The sequence below is a fragment of the Onychomys torridus genome, chromosome 15 (assembly GCF_903995425.1).
Source record: "Onychomys torridus chromosome 15, mOncTor1.1, whole genome shotgun sequence".
Taxonomy (NCBI): Eukaryota; Metazoa; Chordata; class Mammalia; order Rodentia; family Cricetidae; genus Onychomys; species Onychomys torridus.
The window spans coordinates 46,841,990-46,865,513 of record NC_050457.1 but is presented as its reverse complement, the minus strand read 5'-3'; the positions used below and the strand labels follow the sequence as shown (position 1 = coordinate 46,865,513).

General features: G+C 42.7%; 1 protein-coding gene and 1 pseudogene across 2 annotated transcripts in view; one reads left to right on the top strand and one right to left on the bottom strand.

Annotated features, from left to right (window-relative positions):
- Positions 1–23,524, top strand: part of Egflam (EGF like, fibronectin type III and laminin G domains) — a 179,429-nt gene that overhangs the window by 37,839 nt on the left and 118,066 nt on the right. The window lies entirely within an intron of this gene.
- Positions 7,562–22,470, bottom strand: LOC118596539 (annotated as a pseudogene).

The window sequence follows — 23,524 nt, the reverse complement described above, 5'->3', positions numbered from 1 at the left end:
AAAAACAAATGGTTATATTCTAGAGGAAAGGAACACTTTAAACCAGCCAGCTGAAAGTAAGTAAGTAAGTAAGTAAGTAAGTAAGTAAGTAAGTAAGTAAGTGTGTGTGTGTGTGTGTGTGTGTGTGTGTGTGTGTACTATAGAACACAAGAAACACTGACTTGGCTGCCAGAAGGCAGTTGAAGATTCAGGGCAGGGACAGATACTCACAACAATGCTTCAATGGTCAGGTTTATGCCAGTGGGGTAAAGGAGGTGAGAATTATCAATGAGAAGAATGGGCAGCCAACAAGCTCCAGGATGGATGTAGCTGGCAGGCTATGGGAGCATCAGGGAGCACCAAAGAGTCATCTGATTGGGCTGAGCTAGGCTGAACCAGGAGGAGATGAGAGAGATAAGAACCACAGTTGGAATCAAGGTCTTGTGGTAACACAGAACAGGGTTTTTAGAAGAGGGATGACTTGTGAGACTATTTTTTTTTTTAAGTGTTGGAAACTGAACACGAAACCTAAGAAAGTGCTCTACCACTGAGCCATACCCCATAGCCTTTCTTTCTCACCACACAGTTCTGGCTATTTTTGGCTGGGACCAGGATTTAGGAGGTTGAAAGCAGAAAGAGGGAAACTCGTCGGGAGGTAATTGCAGTAACATCAGAGAGAGCAAGAGGCAAGGCGAGGCACAGAGGTGGCGAGACAGGCCTGGGCTGGGGCTGTATTTTCAAAGTAAAGCCAGCAGGATTTCCTGAGACATTAGGAGTCAGTGTGTGAGCAAGAGAAGAAAGAATCAAAGCTGACACCAAGATTTTAGCCTGGGCAACTCGTGGAGACACCATGTTGATTCAAATGAAGGAGGCTATGAGTAAAGCAGGTCTGATGGTCAGAACAGATCAGGAGTCCCATCTTAGAGGCATGGCGTTGGAGATGCTCCTGTAAGGGTGGGAGTTGAAATTGTGAGCCTGCAGCTCAGGGAAGAAACTGTGGGCAAAGCAATGGTCTGGAGAGCTTTGTGATAGTTCTGATCAACTGGACAGAATCTAGAATCACCTGGGGAAAGAGTATCACTGAGAGACTACCTGTGGCATGTCTGTGGGCGGTTGTCCTGAGTGTATGAATTGGTGTGATAAGACCCAGCCCACTGTGGGTGGCACCATTCTCTGGGTGTGCATCTCAGATTGTATAAGAAAGGAGAACCTAAGCATACCTGCATTCATTCTTCCTCTGCTTTTGGCTGTGGATGTGAGTAGCTGCTTTAGGTTCCTGCCACCATGGCTTCCTCATGTGATGGGCTATAAGCTGGAACTGTGAGCTAAAATAAACACTTTCTACACTTGATTGCTTCTTGTTAGATTATTTTACCACAGCAACAGGAAATGAAACTAGACCAAGTCTTTTAAGTATGAACAAGATGAGCAAGGGAGAGAATACAAGATGAAAGTCAGAGTTAGATGGAACCAGCCACAGCTTCTCAGAGGGAGAGAGGTAAATTGATGGGGAAGCCGGGAGCTTGAAACCAAGTGGAGGATGTAGATCAGAGGGACAAGGGGTCAACTTTGCAGATGTTGTCACTAGGTCAAGTAAGCTGAAGACAAGCACTAGCCATTGGAGTGGCAGAGCAGGAGCCTTTGGGGCTTCTGTGGCCGGCCCCTCAGTGGCACAGGAGGGTGATGTTTCAACGATGAGGGCTTGAGGGAGAGTGGAAGGAGGGGTGGAGTGAAGAGGGAGGCGGACAGTGTGGTGTTTAGATGGCAATTTGGGGAACTGTTTCTAGAAAGTAGAGGTGGGTCAGAGAGTAGTTGGCAGTACAAAAAGGGTCAGAGACTTGTTTATGGAGGAAATGGCAGTAGGATTAAATAATTTGTAGCCACATTTTTAAGTTGCAGTGGGGCATCTTTCAATGCTAAGGCTAACAGAACTCTAGGAAACATGACAGCTTGGGAGGTGGGGCTCTGGAAATGGGGCCGGGTGAGAGTAGGTACAACACATGAATGGGAAATGAAAGAGAGGTGTTTCAGAATTTATATCAGTTGATATATGTGGGATTGGAGAACGTTCCTGACCAGCTGGGTCTAGGTTAACCAAGCCATTTACACTAGGCAAGCTTCCTGACCAGGCCCAATGCATATGTGACATCAACCTCCTTATCTCTTTGTCATCAATGGAAGTCCAGCCTAATCTTGTGTCAGAGGAGTTCTCCCTTAACTAGACATGTAGACTATGACTGACGATCGGTTTCTATAGGAAGTAGTGCTGGGCCCCGCACAGACATGGAAGTTGGGTAAGCTTACGTTCAGATATCAGCTCAGCCACTGTCTTATCTAAAGACTCTGAGCCCCTATTGCATTATGGTGAAAGAGTAAGGATCATCTTCTAAGGCTGTTACAGGAATTCCATGAAGGAACAAGGACTTACATGAAGCAAGGCTTCGGTAAATGAGCCTCCTGATCCTCGCTAAAGTAGAAATTAATTTTATTTCCATTCCTGGGGTTAATTTTTCTTCAGTAGTTCAAAAGCACCACTCTACTCAGGTTCTTGAAATCTGAGACGGTTTCTCTGAGAGGTTTGTGTTTTAGGTTTCTAAGATTCAGAAAGAGTGCCTAGAAAACAGGCCTTTTCTTCCCCTGTTCAAGTACCTGTAAAATGGACAATATGTATTTTTCTAAAGCTTCCCATATGCCTGGCGAGAGAGGTGGCTTTGTTCCTTTCAGCTTTGAACAGACAGAATCTCCGAGCCGGGATTTTGTGAGTAACCTCGAGCCTCACTGCTCTGGGACATCTTCAGGCCTGCGAATAACAGTTAGCTCAGGCCATGCGTAGTGTGGCAAGTGTTACCCAACACATCTGCACAGCCACAGTAGGAAAGATCAGGAGGGTTGGCATTACCATTCCACAGTGATTAGAAAGCACTTAGTAGGACCAGATGGCCAGAGAATGCACATCTCCCTGCGATTTGCCCAGTACCCCTTAAAAGAGAAAAATACTTCCCAAATCTGACTTCTCTTCCCCAGTCCACCATAACCCTTTCCCTAGTCTTCAATCAGTGAAGAATTATTGAGAGAGACAGCTGAGCAGTTGCTTAGAGAGAGCTGAAATATCACCAGCAAGTAAAAAAATCTCACCAGAAATATGGGCTAAGGGTAGTTGTATTCATCAGAATGCCACTCATAGACGGTGCTTTACAGCAGGAGGGGAAATTTGAGAGAGACATGTGGGGATGGAATGGATAAGGTCCACCTCTTAAGGACAACTCCTTTTAACAAAGGACTCTCTGCCATGCCAGAAAGGGAAGAGCACTAGTTACTATGACCATGGAGACCATGATAACGGGCAGAAACAACGGAAGAGAGGAAACATTTATTTTGGCTTACAGATTCAAGGAGTTTCAGCCTATCATGGTGGAGAAAGCATTACAGAACAATTTGGTTCATGGTGGCAGGAGTGTGACCCCAGCTGTTCACATCATGGCAACGAGAGAGAGAGAGAGAGAGAGAGAGAGAGAGAGAGAGAGAGAGAGAAAGACTTTGAGAGACCACAGAACCTGGGCATAAACTTTAAAGGCCCATCCTTAGTAAACCCATTCCACCAGTTAGACCCTGCCTCCTGAATGTTCACAGTCACAAAGTCACTGCCACATGCCAGAGAATGTGTTCAAAATACAAGCCAGTGGGAGACATTGCAGATTCCACCATAACTGGGAGAGCTGTGCAAACAGGGGAATAGAGCTGAATTGAGAGGCAATGAGGATGAGGGTGAAAGATGAGGATTATTAACTTTTCTTTACCTTTTCTTTAGGGTTGCTTACTGCATGAAGAATATTAGCTCAAATATTGGAGGCAGTAGAGGTGAAATGTGCAGTTACTTTTGTGTGTTCTTGAAACTCCACTAAAATTGATTTAAAAAACAAACAAACAAACAAACAAAAAACAGGTAGGGTACCAAAAGCAAACAGAGTATGTGAGCACAAAATTTTTGGAGAACAACACCCTAAGCTGGCAGTAAGGAGAGCTGAGTGGTGAACAGACATGGACCCCCAACCCTTAAATTCTCAGATGCTGGCATCATCTGCTGATGCCGGAGGGAGGTGAAGGGGAGATAAGGAAAGCCTGGCTGAAAGTGTGACTGAGAAGCCGTCAGAATGCCACATCTCTTTCTTATTTCTCTGTAGCCAGGCAATTGCCTCACTTCTAAAAAGACTAGAATGCAGAAGTTCCAAGGACTAATGGCAGCCACCACTACTGACGATATGGGTGTCTCAGTGAAAGGTATAAACTATTCACTGCCAAGACCTTGAACCTCCTCTAGCACCCAGAATCTGGCAAACAGTTCCCTCCTTCAGGTAGGATATGAGGCCCTTCCTTTGGACTTGGCCAGCCTGAGATGAAAGGGCCAATGTTGCAGACAGTGAAAACTCACGACCACTACAGACAAGTTCACAGTCGACAGTTCACTTCTACACAGCTTGCAATGAGTGTTAGATTTCTGAGCATTTAACTAGGAAGATAAAGTTGAGACTGCACAGGCATCTAAAGAATGTCTCTAGTATCCACACATAATGTCCCACCACTAGACAAAGAAGGGCGGACGACCAGTGACAGCCGGAATAAGGAAAATTAGTCCTTCCCAAGGATGAGCTCCTTATTGGTCAGCCTTGAATGTATATACACATCAACAGCAGAAACAGACTTGGCAGCTTGTATTTAAATACATTTGTGCATGTACTACAGCACACACACACACACACACACACACACACACACACGCACGCACGCACGCACGTGCATGTAACAATAATAATCAAAGAAAAAGAGACTATAAACTTGAGAGTGTGGGTGAAGGCTGTAGGGAGGATACAGGGGAGGGGCTAAAGGGGAAAAAGCATGGGGGAAGCAATACAATTCTATTTCTATTAAAAATAGTTAATAAAAGACAGAGTCAACTTGGAGGAAATAGAGATTATGAAAAGGGAGAAGTACAAAAGAAACACATCCAAAATGCATTCAGATCCTAGACATACGAGATTCCGCCACCATGGCACATGGGCAGGATAGTAGGTAGGAGAACAGAAAGCCTTTTTGAAGCGCCTCAATGTCCTTCAGCAAATGTTATTCCAAATAGTGCCAGGGCATTTATTAAATCACACTCAACATTTGCTCACCTGGTCACATCACAGACAAGTGGGACCAGCAAGTCTCACAGTCTTGACCATACGCCTGCTCAGCTCAGGCTGGTGCACTGGTTGGTGGTGTACTAGCCTGGCCTTCCAGTTCACAGGAAAGGTAAAGTCCTAAGTATCTCATATTCAAAGCCATTTTCCTAAATTGCAGTTGCTGCTATTATTGCTCTGGTATAATTCATATTCTTCTCACTTCCATGTAGCACGAGTTTTATTTATTCTGTTTATGCATGCATTGTAGTTGTGCTGCTGAGCAAGCTATTTCTCACACTGAGGAGAAAGATGACCTGCGTGGCAGTCTACTATACCTGTGATCCCCAGTGAAGAGGCCATTCCTTTGGTATACACATCCTTCCTAAACTCCTCCCTAGAGCTGGCTGCTGTATGGAAAGGCCATATGCAAGAGAACCCAAAAGCCCACTGATAACAGGAATGAGTTCTGCTGAAGTCCCAGCCAACAGCAGACCTGGTTCTTCACCCATGTGAGTGAGTCCACCTTACAGTTGGATCCTCCAGCCCCAACGGGGCCAGGCTTGCAGTTGATGGGTAGTGTGGAGCCATGATGCTTAACTATAGGCTGGTCCCCATTAACGAATCATAGTGGACAAGTAAGCCTTGAGGTTGTTTTCAGCCATTAAATTCTGGGATTGTGTGCAAGGCAGTAACAAATAACTAAACAGCTCTTTCTGCTTGCTTGTCCATTGGACCTACTGCCTGATGTAGCCAGGGATCTCCTTTGAGTTGTATTTTTAATGCAGCCCTGAAAAAAACGTGGCTGCTTGTAGTTTGTTCTGTTGATTTTTGTAGGTAATTCTCTTAGCAGTGAACTTTGTGTTTTTTGTCCAGTTGAGGAAAAAAAAATATTTCAAACAGCTTAGACATTCAAGAGATCATACAGTCTAAGAGTGGAGGGATTCAGCAGTTTGTTTTAGATAGGATTCCACTATGTAGCCCAGGCTGACCTTGAACTCAGGATTTCTCATGTCTCAGACTCTTGAATGATGATGGCTTTACCGGCATATGCCACACACCTGCCTGTGGTTTTCTAATATTCAGTCAACCGAGTTACACCGACCTCTGATCTTGTTGCCCTGTAATATTTAGAGTGGTGTGTGACCTTCCTAGACCATGACTGCTATCTTGGTACTTCTCTGGATTGCTGTGGTTTCTGGGTCTAAGTTGCTTTTAGCTTTCTGGGAGGACTGGTTATTCAATCCCTGTAGTTCTGTGTGGGAAAAAATAGTTTCCCAGAAAAAAATGTCCTTGGAAAGCCATCCCTTAGGAAAAAACAGACAGATTTTTTTTTCCCTTCTGTATTTAAGCAGCCCCTCACAAAAACCTCTTCTTCTCACAGCTGCTAACTGGGAGATTTAGCCATTACCATATAAAAATGTACAACCACAAAGCTCTTATTAGCATCTTGCAAACAGCCAACCTAGCTTCTCTACTGCTTTTCCTATCCTTTGAAGACCCAGGAAGTCCTGCCCATCAATAGGACCATGTCCTGGCATATGTATGGTGATGTTCTTGTTGGATATTGTCTGCTCATGAGACTCTCTTCATGCTGAGGGCTGGGATGTATAATGAGTGCTTGGCATTTTGGTCCAGAGTACTGGTTTTGAAACTAGATGTCTCTGGCTTCTTCTACCTGGAGACCCTAAGCCAGCTTCTTTTATTCCCTTGGGCTTCCACATTCAGAAACCAAGGCATTCAATGTTTGCATTTTGGGGTTGTTCTAAAGTTTAAAATCAAAAAAATTTTAAGGGCTTAGAACATAAACTAAATTTTTGGTAAATGGGTAGCTAGGGACTGAAAATGTGTAGTTCAGGAATTTATGCCTTGCCTAGTATGTGAGGTGCTGGATTCAACACAACACTATTGAAATAATAAAACAAAAATAGGCATACAGGAGAAGAAGATGAGGAGGAGGAAGGGGGGGTGACTGGACAAAAACAAGTAAACTTTAGAGGGTTCTAAGTGTTCCTTTCTGTGAGGTCTCCCTAAGCCAAGATAGACAAAAAAAATAGGCTGGTCTTATTTCATATGCTGCGGCTCCCTGTTTTTTTGTTTTTTGTTTTTTTTAATTGTTGTTGTTCATTGTTTTTCAAGACAATCCATGACATTTTTATGGAAGCTTTTAGTTTATAATATGAGGTAAAGGAAAAAAACAGTTCTCTTGAATACTTTACACAGCTATAGTGAAATATCTGATACTTAAGGGGACTTCAAGGGGACTACATTTCTCAAAAATTGGGATCAAGTAACAAGTGTTAACTCCTCGAATTTTCCAGTTGACTTTTCCCTTCCAGTAGTAATGAGCTCTAATTAGTCACATTAAGCTTCAAGGCCAAGTCTTCATTGTTGCTGATGTCTTCGGATCTGAAGCATTGGTTTCAGTCAATATCTCGTAATTCCACTTCAAGACTGAGTTTGGCATTTGGTGGAATTTTTGCATCAGGCTGTTCTTTCTTTGAATCAGGTACACTCTGGTTCAATCTCCAGTTCATCCTCCCCTCCATTTCTTACAGTCAGGAGCATCCCATCTTCTGATAACCTTGCCTACTCTGACCTTTTAAACTTAAAGGCTTAGCATTTTTCTTCTTCTTTGAACTTGTTTGAACATTGGTATCGAAAACAGTCCCATCCTGGAGTGTCCCTGTATACCAGCAGTGAACAACATCTCCCTTTTTGGGAAAGTTGGATTATCTCCTTTTTTTAGACCCGATTTTGTTTATTTCAGTGGACCTCATCAAGAGTCTCTTCAGACTTGGTTTCTTTGGGTTTATCGTCATCAAGCTTCACATCTTTCACTTGCTCAGACGCTTCGCTTACAGTGTCAGTACCCTTGGAATGCCTACTTTCAAGAAGATGGTTGTAGGCTAAAACCAATTGGTCCTTATTAGCAGTCTTAGCTACATTTTTAATGTTTCCCAGTGATTTATGCTCTGCAAGAAACGAATCTGAACCATGATCCTGTAGAAACTTGATAACGTCCTTCTTGGGCAGCTACATACTGCAGAACAGCTGCCACCATCCTCCTTCCCTCCCTCTCCCCCCATCCTGGTGTGTCACAATACCTATCTCCAAGTACACAATACTCCTAACTCTCATGACTACACTGCAGAGCTCTTGAACTTCCTCCCCCATAACTGAAATGCTGTGGCTTTTGTCTAACATCTTCCTTTTCCTTCCAGTCTCCACCTGGGGTCACCAGCACTCAGCCCTCTGCTTCTGCAAGGTCATCATGTTTAGATTCCTCAGGAGTGAGAGCTCATGGTATTTCTCTGTCTGCCTGGTTTATTGCACCCAGCACAATGTCTTCCCAGTTCGTCTGTACTGTTACCAAGGGCAAGCTTTCCTTTGCTTTTAAAGGCTGAGTAGTAGTCTAGTGTGAATATGCCACCTTATCTTTATTCATTCATCCATTGATGGAGACACTTTTCTAGAGTTCAGGGACTGCTTTCTGCCTGGCCAGTAAAAGCAGCAAATATGGAAATGGCAACGTTTATACAACTTTCAAAGTCTCTTACAGTCTCCAAGAGCTTTATCAAACCACAAGCTTGGAACAAAGTTGGCCATCTTAGAATTTCTAGGGCCAAGATAGGAACACATAAAAGGCAGAGAAACAGGATGAAGAGAATATTGCCACTGACTGTACACTTTCTTAAGTAAGAAAAGGGACACCAGGGCAATGAAATTTACGCCATGGCAGTTTTCTTCAGGGGTTGGGACTGGGGGGGGGGTGCATGTTGGGCTTCAAAGTCAGATGCCTGAGCTCACTGGAGCTCCATTCCTGCTACTCTCTTTGCCATGGTCACTAAAAATATCAAAGTCTCACTTTCTTTCATGTGTAAGATGATAACAGTGGTAACTTTATAGGGTTGTTGTTTGGAATAATTGCAATGGTATCTATATAGTGTGCTTAGACATACTGGCTTTAGAATCAATCTGTCTTGATTCACTAGCTGAGTGGTTTCAGAAAAGTCACTCAATTGATGTGTCATGGGTCACCCATGACACAAGAATGTTAACACTGAATGAGAGGCTAAATACACGGGCTCCTTCAGAATATTCTGGCACTCAGTATGTGTTGGACCCTACCCTCTGTCTTTACTAATAAACACCAACAGCATTATCATGTGAAGTTCCCATTGAGGTGGACACCTGCAACACTCCATTATTTTTTTTTTAGATGAATTTATTTATTATGCATACAGTGTTCTGCTTGCATATGTCCCTGCAGGCCAGAAGAGGGCACCAGATCTCATTACAGATGGTTGTGAGCCACCATGTGGTTGCTGGGAATTGAACTCAGGACCTTTGGAAGAGTATCCAGTGTGCTTAACCTCTGAGCCATCTCTTCAGCCTCCAATTCTCCATTATTATCAGCTGTTAAGATGCTTATCTATCTCTCAAGAAACAACACATGCTTTTAAAATGAAAATGAAAATATATGAAAAAGTAGAAAGAAAATGTAACCACTTTGGAAAAACTCTCAATAAAATTTTTGTTGATTATTTTCTCAGGAAAATTATTCTGGTTTATATAATCATGCATTGTATGTACGCTTCTGTATTATATGTACACTCATGTGTTATATATCACTGTACATTGTTTGTACAGTTGTATGTGTGTGTACAGTTGTGTGTTGTATGTACAGTCATGTTGCATGTGCAACCTTGTATTGCTTGTAGTCATGTGTATATATATATATACACTCGTATGGCATTTGTACAGTCATGTGTTATATATATTCTCATGTGTGTGTTTACATTCATTATAGATTCTGCTTTGCTCACATACATCAGCAAACAATCATTTCCACCTTCTTATTACAAACTCTTGATAAGCATTGTTTAAGTGGCAGGCCATTGTGCACATATATGTGACCATAATCCACTTCCACATTCTTGCCTGGATTCTTGCTGTTTGTATTTTTGTTTATTCTGAGTGTATTAAGATAAGCATATTTATACAAAAAACTTTGCTTTTTCTACATAAGATTATTTCTTCAGTACAGAATGTGAGAATGGTGAGTATTTGGGCATATTGGTATATATTTAAGATCTTACATTGTCTATCAACTTTTTAAGAGCAATACTAAACTATGCATGATGGTGCTTTCCTGTACTCTCAACACTTGGAACCCAAGAGAAGGAGAAAGCAAGTTTGAGGTCAGCCTAAGCTACACTGAGGCCTTGTAAGAGAAAACCAAACACTGGAATATAGCCCATTGAGAAAGGCTTGCCTCACCTGTACAAAATCCTGAGTTCCGTCTCTCCCACCACAAACACAAAAATAACTATATCAAATTAAATTAAAGTATACAAAAAGTATGCTCATAGAGAACTTATCATTATTAAAAAATTTGTTTCAGCCAGGCATGGTGGCACATGCTTTAATCCCAGCTTCAGGAGACAGTCATAAGCACAAGGAGGATCTCAGTGCATTCAAGGATAGCCTGGTCAACATAACAAGTTTCATGCCAGGCAGGGCTACATAGTGAGATTTTGTGTTTTAAAAGCAAGACAAACCAAAACATAACTAGTTTCATTTAAGTGTGTGTGTGTGTGTGTGTGTGTGTGTGTGTGTGTGTGTGTGTGTGCGCGTGCCTATGCTAAGGCATGCATGTACAAGGTGGAGGACAACTTTGTGTAGTTCATTCTCTCCTTCCACCATGTAGATGTTGAGAATAGAACTCAGTCATCGGCTTGGTGGAAAAATGCTTTTACCTGTGAAGCCAACTGGCCAGTACCTTGTATCAATTACAAGTAACAGTGGCCTCCAGGGATTCAGTAAGAATTGTACTTCATCAATTACTCATGCTCTAAATACTTTTCCTATGTGTGTGTTTAAATTCTGTCGTTGCTGGTAATTTGTCTGTTTAAGTCCCATTCTCCCTCTGTGGACCTTAACATATTTCTTTTGTGTTTTGCATGAGCTCCTTGTGTGTCAAATGATATTAATATTCTATTGGTTTGTAAATATTTGTCCTTGGGTGGTATTTTTATCTTTGGAATTCTTCTCACATAAGAAATGTTTTGGAAAAATAGCTGTACAATCTCTTTATTTTGTGTATGATTTTATCTAAGTGAAAACTTAGATGTAATAATGCTGGAGTGGCTGAAGGTGACTGGAAAGAATGTCCCTGTTTTATGACTTTACAAATGTTTATTTCTCAAATTCTTTAATCCATCTAGAGTTGAAGCTATGTCTGTATAGAGTATGAATTAAGGCTGGAGATTGATTTTCTCTTCTAATTTGCTAGCCAACTGTCCTCATGCCATCTAAGGAATAATTCTTCCATTCCCTATTGATCCAAGATGCCTTTCTTATCATAAATTAAGTTTTTATATGTTCTAGGGCTATCTGTCCTGTTCTATTGATCTTCCTGTCCATTCCTATGCCAGTTCCGTGGTGTTTTAATTATAGTTGAAGGATCTTTTAAGTCCACTATTTCAAGAATGCCCAGTAGAGCTAGCACATTGTATGAACATGAGGGTAAGGGTAATAGATACTTAGAAATGCCTAAGGATAGTATTCTTCTTGTTCATCTTTGAGCCTGAAAAGGCCACACAATGATCACTGTTTATTGAAAACAGGTACTTAGTTGCGTTGATGTGTCTTTGAAGGGCTTCCAAACACTGGGTCACCTGTACAGGACCCAAGTGGCTTCCACTATTGTTTAATTCTCTGACTGATTTTTCCGTGTTCCGTGGCCTTCAAACATTGATAGACCATTATTGTTAATATATAATGGTGATCAACCAAAGTCAGGTGAATCATATGCCTAGCGTTGTTCAATGAGAGATGAGCTATAGTAACTTTTGTCACCCCTTGGGAACAGCTTGATTAGTGAGTTCACGGTTCACCTTGCTCCAAATATTGGTCTGAGCTCCATGATGGGGCAGAATGGGAGGAGAGCTAAAGCCAACCAACCCTCAGTGATTTGTAAATCGTTACTAATCCCTCTTGTCATAAGCCATGGTCCTCGTGACTCATCTGTTAGAGCAGCACCACTTAGCCTGTCCTGACTGGTAACAGAGGGTGAATCAAAATACTTAGTAGTTGGTGTATCACGAATTAAGTCAGATCCTTAAGTTAAATGGGATAATGAAGATAGATAGCCGCTAGGGTATCAGTGAAGCGCATGCAGAATGATTTAACCTTGTAATTTACTCAAGCGGGTCTCTTTGAGGTAGCAGTGCAGATCGCAGATCTCATTGACTGGGTATTGATTTTCTAACTCAGGAGTTATCCGCACAGTAATTCTAGTCTTAATGATTCCTCTCTTCTCTGATATCATAGCATGATTTGCTTATGTTGGAAAATAGATCCTCCCGTCTCATCATTTCAGTTAGGCTGATTTTATTTTATTTTTCATTGGGAACTTAAGTCCTGGTGAACACTCCAATGTTCTGCAGCTTCTGCCCATCATTGATGATCTGTCACTGACGATAACACCATTCATAGACATATTACTATGTTCATGCTGTCTTTAAAATTTTAATGTGTGAGATAGTTCCATTATATTTTCTCAGTTAATGGGAGGAAAGACCTTCTTGCCCTTGATGGGGCAAACATGGCACAGATGATATGAAGCTGGTTATGTTAGAAGTTGGTACCCCTTCAACTAGAGAGAAGACCATGGAGCCTATGGTTGGGAGTTTAGTTTCTTAGGACAACTAGTCTCAGCTCCTCTCTGCCACCCACAGTTGGAGAAGAGGGCATGTCATTCAGTGGGCAAGCTGTTGTATCTGCACCAACCTCACTTTCCCTATATGTAAAATAGGGTTCTCGTGAAGACTGGTGGAGAAAACACAAATTACTTAAGCACACTATCTGGTCCTTCAAGTGTCTATTCACTTTTATTACTCATATACACCGTACATTTTCCAGTTCTTTGGGTGAGTAACTGCATTCATCTTGAACTCTGGTTTTGGGCTTGGAACAACAAGTTCCCTCTAGGATTTCTGACAACATTGTATTTCTTTCCAGTGAGAGATTATGATTCACTGGTCCCTATGTCTATCTGGTCTCCATCCCTTGTCAGACAAAAACAAACAAACAAACAAACCCAACCAAACAAAAGCCCAGTTCTTCATTCCCTGGTGCCCAGTCTCTAGAATGCCCCTGCTTGTATTAGTTATTTTTCTGTTGCTGCAATAAAATGCCATGGTCAAGACAACTTATAAGGCAAAAAAAATGTTTATCTTAGCTTGCACTTCCAGCAGGACATCTTAGCTCCATTATGGCGGTGAGGAGTGACAGTCAACGGCAGGCATGATGGCGGGAACAGAAAGTGGAGGAATCACATCTTCATCTACAAACAGGAAGTGAAGAGAGAGCAAATTAGAAGGAGGACATTATCTCTTCTGTATTACAAGCTAACTTTATTACATTCTGTGCCCTTCTGAAACCCACCTGACCCCACTCACCCTGATTACCATTACTTTGTTGGCATGAAGTCCAATTAAACTGCCCCCCTCTTGTTTGGAAAAGTCTTGCTTTGGAATCCCAAATCTGAGGGTGGGGATAGAACACCAAAATGTTCTTTGGTCCATGGGCCAAGTGAATAAGTTATATATTTAACGTGACTTCTGCTGGCAATTGCTATAAATCTGTTCTTTGAAACATTCCTGTGGTATTATTTTATCACATGATCCTGGCAGTAATTGTAAACATCTATTTTGGAGTGAGAGAGTCTGGTAACACCTTGGCTTCATCTTCTGTGATTCTGAACTTGTCATACCTCATTTGAAGAATAGGTATACTGACGCCTGCATTGCAGCTCAGTATGGAGAGTTGAAAGGGTAATGTATGTTACATTGTATGTAGCCGAGCTGGAGAGCTGGAGCCCAGGTGTGCCATCCCCTGAAGCTCCCAGTTGCTGAACTGCTTCAGAGGGAGCAGTATGTAGTAGGCATGGAGGCCTCTTACCATGCGTATCTCTGGCCTAGGAGTTTGTGTTCTCTAGGAAGACGAATCTAGTTTCTATTTTCCCAAGAGTGTCTTCTGGACTTGAGTGCACTCTGCATAAGATGTTAAGGCCACATGGATGGAGGTGGTTGCCAGGAGATCATACTTAACAAGTTTGTGGGCCAGACCTGTGAACTTAACAGGAATTTTAAAAGCCACCAGCTTTCAGGGTAAAGGGAGACCATTGCTTTCCTTTTCACTCTCAAATGGCTATAGTCTTTATTCTCTGAAAGACAACGAGTTCTAAGCCCTTTGCAATTGTATGTAACAAGCCATACTACAAGCCACAATAAGGTTCACTGATGGTTGGGCTCTATGCTCTCAAAGACCCTGGTTTTGCCAGGAAGGGGCTACAAGTGAGTGCTGGCTAGGATGTGCCTTAGGAAAGTCACAAAGATTGGTGTTGGGGCTGGGCATGGTGGCTCACACCTTTAATCCCATCACTCAGCAGAGATAGGTGGATCTCAGTGAGCTTGGGGCCAGCCTGGTCTACGTAGTGAGTTCCAGGCCTTTCAAGGCTACATAGTGAGACCTCCTTGTCTCAAAATATCCCTCCAACACACATACACACAGAGTTAGAAAAAAAGCAAGGGGGTGGATGCTTTTTAGGTCAGGTTCTCAGCAGTCCTCCAGTGCTACCTGTGTTACCAGAAACCACTGTTGGGTATAAAAGGGGGTGGGGGGGTTAGTTTGGCATTGGTTTTAGATAGGAAAAGGAAGGAAAGACTCATTTACCAAAGAATTGGTGTGGCATTCTACTGCTCCAAGTGGTACTTGGAGAAAGGATCAGCTTTGTGGTCTGGCAAATATTTTTTAAAACTAAATTTTTGAAATCGTAATGCATGTATACAGCGTATTGTCATCACGTCCAACCCTTATCAGTTCCAGCGCCTCCCTGGATTGCCCATCACATCTTCATAGCCTCCTCCTTTGGCTTTTTTAATTTTTGAGACCCCCCTGAGTCTAATTAGTGCTGCCCATGCATGTATGCCTGTGGGATCATGCATCGGGTCATGAGGAACCCACCCTCAGGCAGATACCTAAGGAAAAGCAACTCCTCCCACCGACAGCCATCAATTGCTAATAGCTCCTTAGCTAGGGCTGGTTGGTGCCTTGGGAGCTCCATCGGTCCTCCATGCTGGATGGCTTTGTCTATTATTTTCCAGCTTGGACAGTCTGCTTCAGGAAGCCAGGTGAGAAGGCTCCTGCCTGGGCAACCAGGGTCCCTTACTGGGGTTGTGATGACACAAAGAATGAATGACTCCTTTTCTCTTTGCTCATTTTATTTTCAAGCAATTTCCAGTTCACACAAGTGTGTATTTCACATAAATTTCAGACTTACACAGTAGTGTTTCCATAGAGCCTTTATTCAGTGTCTTCTGATGTAAATGTCTTACATTACCATGGTGATCAGTTATCAGCTCTAAGAAATTACCATCAATACAGTGCTATTAGCGACAGAAAGTTATTATTCAAACTCTACCCATTTTCCCCAGTACCTGTTATTTTAAATCCAATCCAGGGTTCCACTCTGCCTTTTGATGTCACATCTCTTTAATGCTGTCAGTGGCAGATGCTCAGTTTGTTTACGTCTTTCAGGGCATTGATGCTTTTCAAATGGGTTATTATTTTCATAGTGACACTTAATTTAGGTTTGTCAGAAGTGGCATACTCTTCTCATCTCATTTCATCCTACCTGACACGTGGCTAACCTGGTTCAGCCCTGATGAGGGGTTTAGCTCCACTCTAGAGTGGATTCTTGACTCCCCCGGGTTTATATGTGGACACTGAGTCCCCAAAGAGTTCAAAGGTAGGACATTTGGAGGGGGATCAGGCCATGAGGGCACAGCTCTCACAATTGGCATTAGTACCCCTAATAGAGGATGAAAAAATGTCAGCCTCCTCTCTACCATATAAGGATCCAGCAAGAAGGTGTCATGTATGAACCAGAAAGCAGCCTTTACTAGACACCATGCCTGCCATGACTTAACCATGGACTCCCCAGTGTATAGGTTTAAGAAACACATTTCTGTTGTTTTTAATACCAGCTTATGGTATTTTGTTATGGTTGCCTTCATGGACTATGACAGGCTCCATGTAGAATTTGTGGACGTGAAAAGCCTTGTCAGCAGTTTGCAAACATTTCTGGTATGACACATTGGAGTTGTGCAAACGGTTTCTCTTGGCTTCTTCGGGGAGCCTTCACCTTGGATTTACCTGCAATGATGACCTCTGACATTCTAACAGCAATATTCTCTCTGCAATGACCCTGCCTGTGGGCATAATAGCTCCCAAAGAGGCTTCATTCTAGTAGCAAGCCAGTGACATTCAGGGGGTAGTTTTCTGTAGATACAAGCCACCTTCTCTGAGGCCATCAGAAGATGAAGGCTGGTTACAGGTCACAGACTTATGATCCTTAGTCCCTCCAAAGGTTTCTTTCCTGCTTATGGCTATGGGCACACAGCATGGAACACAACACCTTGGCTTTTCCCTGTGCCTCTCAATGCCTTCTTTAGAAAGGTGGGCCTTGTTAAGAGTTCAGTTCCTAGAACCAAATGGTAGAAAGGAAGAAATAACTCTTACAACACACACACACACACACACACACACACACACACACACACACACACACACAGAGAGAGAGAGAGAGAGAGAGAGAGAGAGAGAGAGAGAGAGAGAGAAGGAAGGACATTGAACCATATTCCAATCCCAGCAAGTCACTAGCATAGGGCAAAAGGTTTTCAATCTCAACTGTGATAGTATTTCTGGGGACTGAGAGAGGCTCCATGCATGTCTGCAGTGGGCTATGATAACATGGCACCTGAAAGAGTAAATCCAGGTCTGTGGTGAATTTAGAGGTGTGAGTATAGATGGGAAGGAGGCTGATTAGGGTCCCAGGTGCAGCACAAAGGGAGCAGGGATTTACTCAGTCAGTTGTTTACTTAGCCTCCCATGTCTACTTTGTGCCAACACACAGGAGTAAGTACACAGGATTAAGAAGACTAGAGGGGGTCCCAAATGTCCCTGGCTGAATGAAGCTTACAGTCTATGAGTGTCAGGAGTGGTGTAGAGAGTCCATCTGAGACAGAAGAGAGAAGGGGATTTGACAGTGTGCCCTGGTGTCCCAGCTACACGGTACATGAGAGGAGGGGGACATATACAGAGAGAAGATGAGGACTCTAGCCTGCAATACTGGACATTTGGTGTGTTTGTGATTGAGGGAAACAAATCTCAAATTTTTAAGTAAGTTGTAGTTTTGTAATGTGTGTAAACTTCTGTGTACGTACGTGTGTGTGTGTGTGTGTGTGTGTGTGTGTGTGTGTGTGTGTGTGTATGTGTATGGTAATAGGTACCCATGGTGGAAATGTTCAACCTTCTTTCTTGCTTTCTTAGACAATGTGAGAAGCTAGCTTGAGACCCCACTCCAGTTACTGTGGGGGGGGGGGGTCATGCCCATGTACCCATGGATGCCTCAGCTCATATCCTAACCTTGTCAACCGCACTCCAGAACAATGGCCTGAATTCCAGTGTTAGACTTTGTAATAGTGGACTTCAAAGGGGATCCTGACTGTGACAGCCATGGGCTGCCTCACAAAGAGGCCCATGGGTCTCTGGAAGACAAGACCTCTTGCCATCTGGTGTCCGGGCATTTCCCAAATCCTGGCTTCAATAGAACAACCCCTGTTCTAGGCTTTAAAGCCAGGTTTCTGCTGCCTTGCAGACATTAACATGGAAACATTTTCTGTGCGGGGGGATTTAGCCACATCCTTCCAATGCCACTATAGTAATGTAGTAACAATAGAGCACGCTTCAGAAGACACAAATGTGGGTTTGTTTTCTTATTTAGAATTTGCTATTTTTTGGTTAGCTAGGCACTTTTTACTGCATCAGTGACTATAACGTGGTTCACTCCATGAAAATCAAATAACGGGGGGTGGGGGGGTGGGCAGGTGGCTGGCCACATGTTTCTGTCACAGACCACATTTTGGTTTGCATTTTGAAGTGTTTTCATGAATTGGATGGCAAAACTAATTGAATCCGAGATGAATTTTGCTCAGTAAGTTGAAGTATTTTACAAAATAAAATTGCCATAAGATATTGATCTAATTATTTGGAAGTTTCTAGTGCAAAACAAAACAAAATACTACTAATACTTTTTGTGTGTGTGTGTGTGTGTGTGTGTGTGTGTGTGTGTGTGTGTGTTATTTTTTGGTTTTGTTGTTTGTTTGTTTTTTTAACTTTCCAGAGAAGGAATCTCAGAAATAGCTCCTCCCGGCAAAGAAGAAGCTTTTGTTTAGTTATCTCTTTGGAGTTACAGCTCTTAGCTTACAAGAACACAGCTTCAGGGCTGTGTTCAGGGCTTGCTTTATTAGTGGATGGTGCTCATTTATTCCAGTTCCTCAACACTGCTTTTTTATATGGAACACAATTGCATCATCTACAGCCATCATCGTCCGGATGGAAACATTATGTTTTGTCTTGCCGCTTGAATCTTGTTTGTCCCAGACCTGAGTGGCTCATTGTTGGTGGGGTGGTTGATGCTGGGGGAGCACTGCTATGTGTCCTCACCATAACAGACAAGCTCTCAGCTGAATTGAGATCAAACTCTTTCTGCTTCCCAGAGAGTTCTTGGAGAGGCAACACAGGCTTTTGTATGCCTTACATAAAGTCTGAATCTGCTTTGATGACTTCGAGAGTGTAGAGACGGGAAGAGTTTCTGTTGGGGCTGGTGGATCTTTTAGGGAAGGGACTACATTGATCATCTATGGCTGTGAAGACCATACCCAGACACCTTCTTGACTCTGAAGTTGATACAAGCCTGTTTCCTCCCTTTGGTTGATGGTTTCTCTGGTCCTTCCAGATCCATCATGCTTTCCTGACTGGAGTTTATCTCTATCCCAGGGGTGACACCATGGGCTGCCTTATCCCTGCCTGTAGCCTGCCCTTCCATACCCCAGGAGTCATGGAATTTCTCTGTAAGCAACGTTCTTGTGCAGCAAATACAGATCCAAAGAACAGCAGCTGACAGTCTGCCTTGCCCTCCAGAACAGGTCCAACAAATACACAGAGAAGTCATACTCAGCATGCAGACACTGCTTGGGAGTCTCTAGTTCTTCTAGCTGCCATTTGTGTGTCCTGGATACAAGCCCTAGAATCCCATCCTCTGGCCGGAACCACACTGTAGACAACTGCTTCTTGAATGAAAAGAAGTGGGGAAAGCCTGCCCTCCCTTCATGCACTCTATGGCAATGAAAAACCTTATGATGTTGATAGCCAAGAGGCGGCTGGCTAAAATTGCCAGCCTGGATTAGCCAGCAGAGCTGCTCCCAGGCACAGGGTTGAAGGGAGCTTTCATAAAGAAAGACTGATGGAGACAGTGCAATTGTGTTCTGGAAGTCAGGGTGGGTGGTGATGGTAAGTCCCCAGAACTCCCTTAAAGGTGGGACTCCGGTTAAAAAGAAAGATGATAAAGCCAGAGGCTCACCTGACATCTTGTCCTACTTTACTGGGGCACAGAAGGCTATTCCTGGGCCACAAGGGTCTGGGCTAGAGGAGGAGAATAGAGAGGCACAGGCTATACATGGAAGGGATGGGCATGGAGGAGGGTGTCGAGGCAGCTGAAGGGGGGCAACAGAATCACGAATCACATGGAATCACACAACCTGAGGCAGGAGATAGGGTGGGAAGAACACCCAGATTTTATTCCTCGCTGTACCTCGTGATGTCTCTTTGGCAAGATCTTAAATCCCTAGACCATACAACTCTGTTTCTTCACCTAAAAAGTAGAAATAATGCCCGCCTCAACTCAGTGATGGTATGAGATGAATTAACTTCTGGTGACATGGTAGGTTGTACTGAGATCTTTGCTACAGGTCTCTTTAATGCTGGAGCAAATGCTTGCAAGATGAGGGAGAGAACACTAGCCAGAGGGTGAAGGAAGCTGAATATAGCGACAAAGAAGCTTTGAAAACCAAAACGCACACGGGCAAGTGGTGTAAGATTTAGAAACCTAGGAAATACGATTTCTAGCCAGCCATGAGGGGCAAATAGGAGCTGACTAATGTTTTCAGGAATTTAAATTTTCCAAAGATTTTTAATCTCTCTTTCCCACTGTGTCTCTCCCTTCCCTTTGACCTCTCTCCTTTTAAAAGAATGTTTATATGGTATGATACTGGGTCATTGCCTGGATAGCCAACAATACCTGTCCCTCTACTGATGGACAGTTTAATTGTTTCCAGTAAAAATAGATTAAAGAAACAATTAACAATGGTATGAAATACAGACTTACATGAGGAGAAGACCAATACCAACAGAATAGTCATTGTCTCTGGAAGGGAGGAAGCCAGTTGGCGGGGATGGAACATGGAGTTTTATCTGTATTTGTTTAGTTTTTATTTTTAAAGAAATCTGGAAAATAAAATTATAACAAGTAGTGATAATTTTAGTGTTATACAGAAGCTAGTTGTATAGAAGAAGGAGAAAAATATCTTTCATTTTTATTTATTTATTTTTATTTTACATGTGTGCCTGAGTGCATGTATGTGTACCACACGCATGCAGGTGCCCACAGAGGCCAGGAGAGGGCATTAGATTTCCTGCAACTGGAGTTACAGGTTGTTGTGAGAGGCCCCATGTGGGTGTTGGGAACTGAACCGTGGTCTTCTGCAAGAGCAACAAGTGCTCTTAACTGCAGAGCTGCCTCTCCAGCCTCAGAGAAAAATATATTACAGTCAGATCTGTGGACAGGATGCTGGAAGCACTGACCCACCAGTTCCAGTTAAGAATTTTCATGGTGATGTGAAGCCACAACTCTGTGCATAGGACCTACTGCTCTACCCCTGGGCCCAGTGACACCTAATCAAGCTGTCCTCTGTGCCTTCACCTCCTATGAACACCTGTGTTGACAGCCCTCTCTTGGGACTAGGAGCCCAAGGAGATAGACATATTTATGAGACCTCATTCCTGACCAGAATTTCCTTAGTGAATCTAAAACAGAGTAGGAAAGATCACACAAACTCCTGTCTTAGTTATAACCAGCAAGGAGTGTGTATGTGTTGGGAGGGGGTGTCCTGTGTCCTTTACAGCCAGCCACTCCCTTATAAAGGTTCAGTCACAGTCAGCAGGCAATTCTATATGACATTTTAATGCCTCTAACAGCCTCCTTCCTGGTTGTCTTGAGTTGACTGTGATGGTTGACATGAGACATGGATACATAAGCTGAAGTAGGTCTATTACCTTTTGCTGTGGAGAGTAAATCTGCGTTATTAATTACAAACTGTATTTAGCCTTATCATTAAATAGAGGAAAGGAGACTGCAGACATGTGACAGCTCTGTTTATTCTAACTGGCTGGTGCAAACTTAGCCCTACCTCGCAGATTTCCTTTGTAACCAAGGGTCTTGCCTGGACTCCTAACCCCACAGTTCTGACCTTTAGATGCAAACATACTTTTTGAAAGAAATTTCTTTCAAATGTGAGAAACCAAGATGCTAACATTGTGTAAAGCTTGTCAAATAGAAGAAAATAGAGAAGTAAATAGTCCTTAATCTCATCCGCCTAAATGTCACAATCAATCTTTTTCTCTTGCCATCAAGTTATTTTTCAAATAAATCTATCAGGGGACTGTAATCAAAGCACTATGGTCATCTGGGCACATTTCTTAACGTTTACATTGTATTATTGTGAAATTATATTAGTGTAAAATTATATAGTGTAAAGAACTACACTGTATATTATAGGCATGAACAAGGTGTGATCTCTGCCCTGTTCTCTACATATGCTGTTAGATGGAAATAAATTCAGGTTTATGGAAGAGTTCCAAAGGTGGTGGGGAGAATTCCTTCATACTTCGACTCAGTTTCTCCTCATGCTAACCCCTCCATAGCTGTGGTGCACGTTGGTCAAATCTCATTTAGTGAAAGTATAATTCTATCGTTGAATTAATTGAAATAATAGTATCAAGGAAGCCACAGACTCTATCTGGAGTTACTCGTTTCTGCACTAATGTCTTTTTCCCACAGGCGAATCCAAACCAAGGTGGCACATGTGTTTGACACAACCCCATGTGTTGTCTGGGAGATGTAGTATAATCAACCTGGCTAGTATCCTGTCCCGGCACATTTAGGTCCTTATGGTGTCCCTGTACCCCGAGAGGTGCTACGCAAAGCATCTTGCTGGTGCAGCCTTCTCTTCTTTTCAGACTCTCCCTTCAGGCAGCTCATCACACTTCTAGGGGCCAAAAGACAGGACAGAGTCATGGCTGTGGACGCCACTGATATTGCCAAATGGTCTTCCAACATGCCCGCATTCTCATTTGGATCCATACCTGATTATTGGAAGGCAGTATGTGCATGTACTCTTGTCAACATTCCTTACTCTCACTTAAACATTTTGGCCTAATTTTAGGCGAAGCCAACATTTCCAGTTTTTAAACATCATTTCTTTCATAACTCACAAATTTGAATATTTCCCTGTGATTGTTTACTGGCTATACTTCTTGTTTGAGTTTTCTCTTCATATCTTATTTATTAAGGTTTCAGTATGTTTTCCCATCAATATTTATGTGTTTCATAATAAAGATATCCCATGGCCTGCCATTTAGCAGCAATTACTTACCCCTCAATCTGCTGGTTTGAGTTTTCCTTTTGTGATTTCTGAAACGCGTCATGAAAGTTTCATGATTTAGAATCAACTTGTTTTCTTTTGATTTATTTTTTAGCCTCTTTTAAGCTTAGAAATTTCCTCTACCAAAAAAATAAATATGACTTTGAAATCCAAGTACATCTTGTCATTTGATTTCCCAGGTGTCTCAGGTTCATCTGGAATCGTTTTGGTACTTGGTCCAGATGTCTGACGTGGCTACCTTCCGTGCACACTTCTACCTCCATAAGTGGCACCTAAAGGTCATTAATGAGTTTCCAGCTGACTGGGGGCCATACGTTCCTTTTTTTCTGTGGCCCCAGGCTGAATCCCAGCAGCCATCCTGAATCCTTCCTTCCCTCCCTCTCACACATAGTCAACTGTCGATCCCAGACTGGTGGATGTGGGTTGGAAATGCTCTTTCTCAACTGGAGGAAAAACATGATGTCACCTCTTCTGTCTAGGGCACTTTCCTCACTTGCATTTTGTCTGCCTTGTTCTTACAAATCAGGCAGAACCAGGTATGTGTTTGCTGGGTACAACAAAATTGCTACATTATCCCCAACAGTAATGGTCCTTAAACCCAATTGCAATGTTTCCTTAACTTGTTTGTGGGTCCTCATCTTTTTATCCTTACAGTGACCTCACTCACTGACCCAGTCCCTTGTACATTTAGGAACCTCAAGTTATATTTGTTAGATGTGTTGAAAGAACAAAGAAATGAGTGAAAAGAACAAT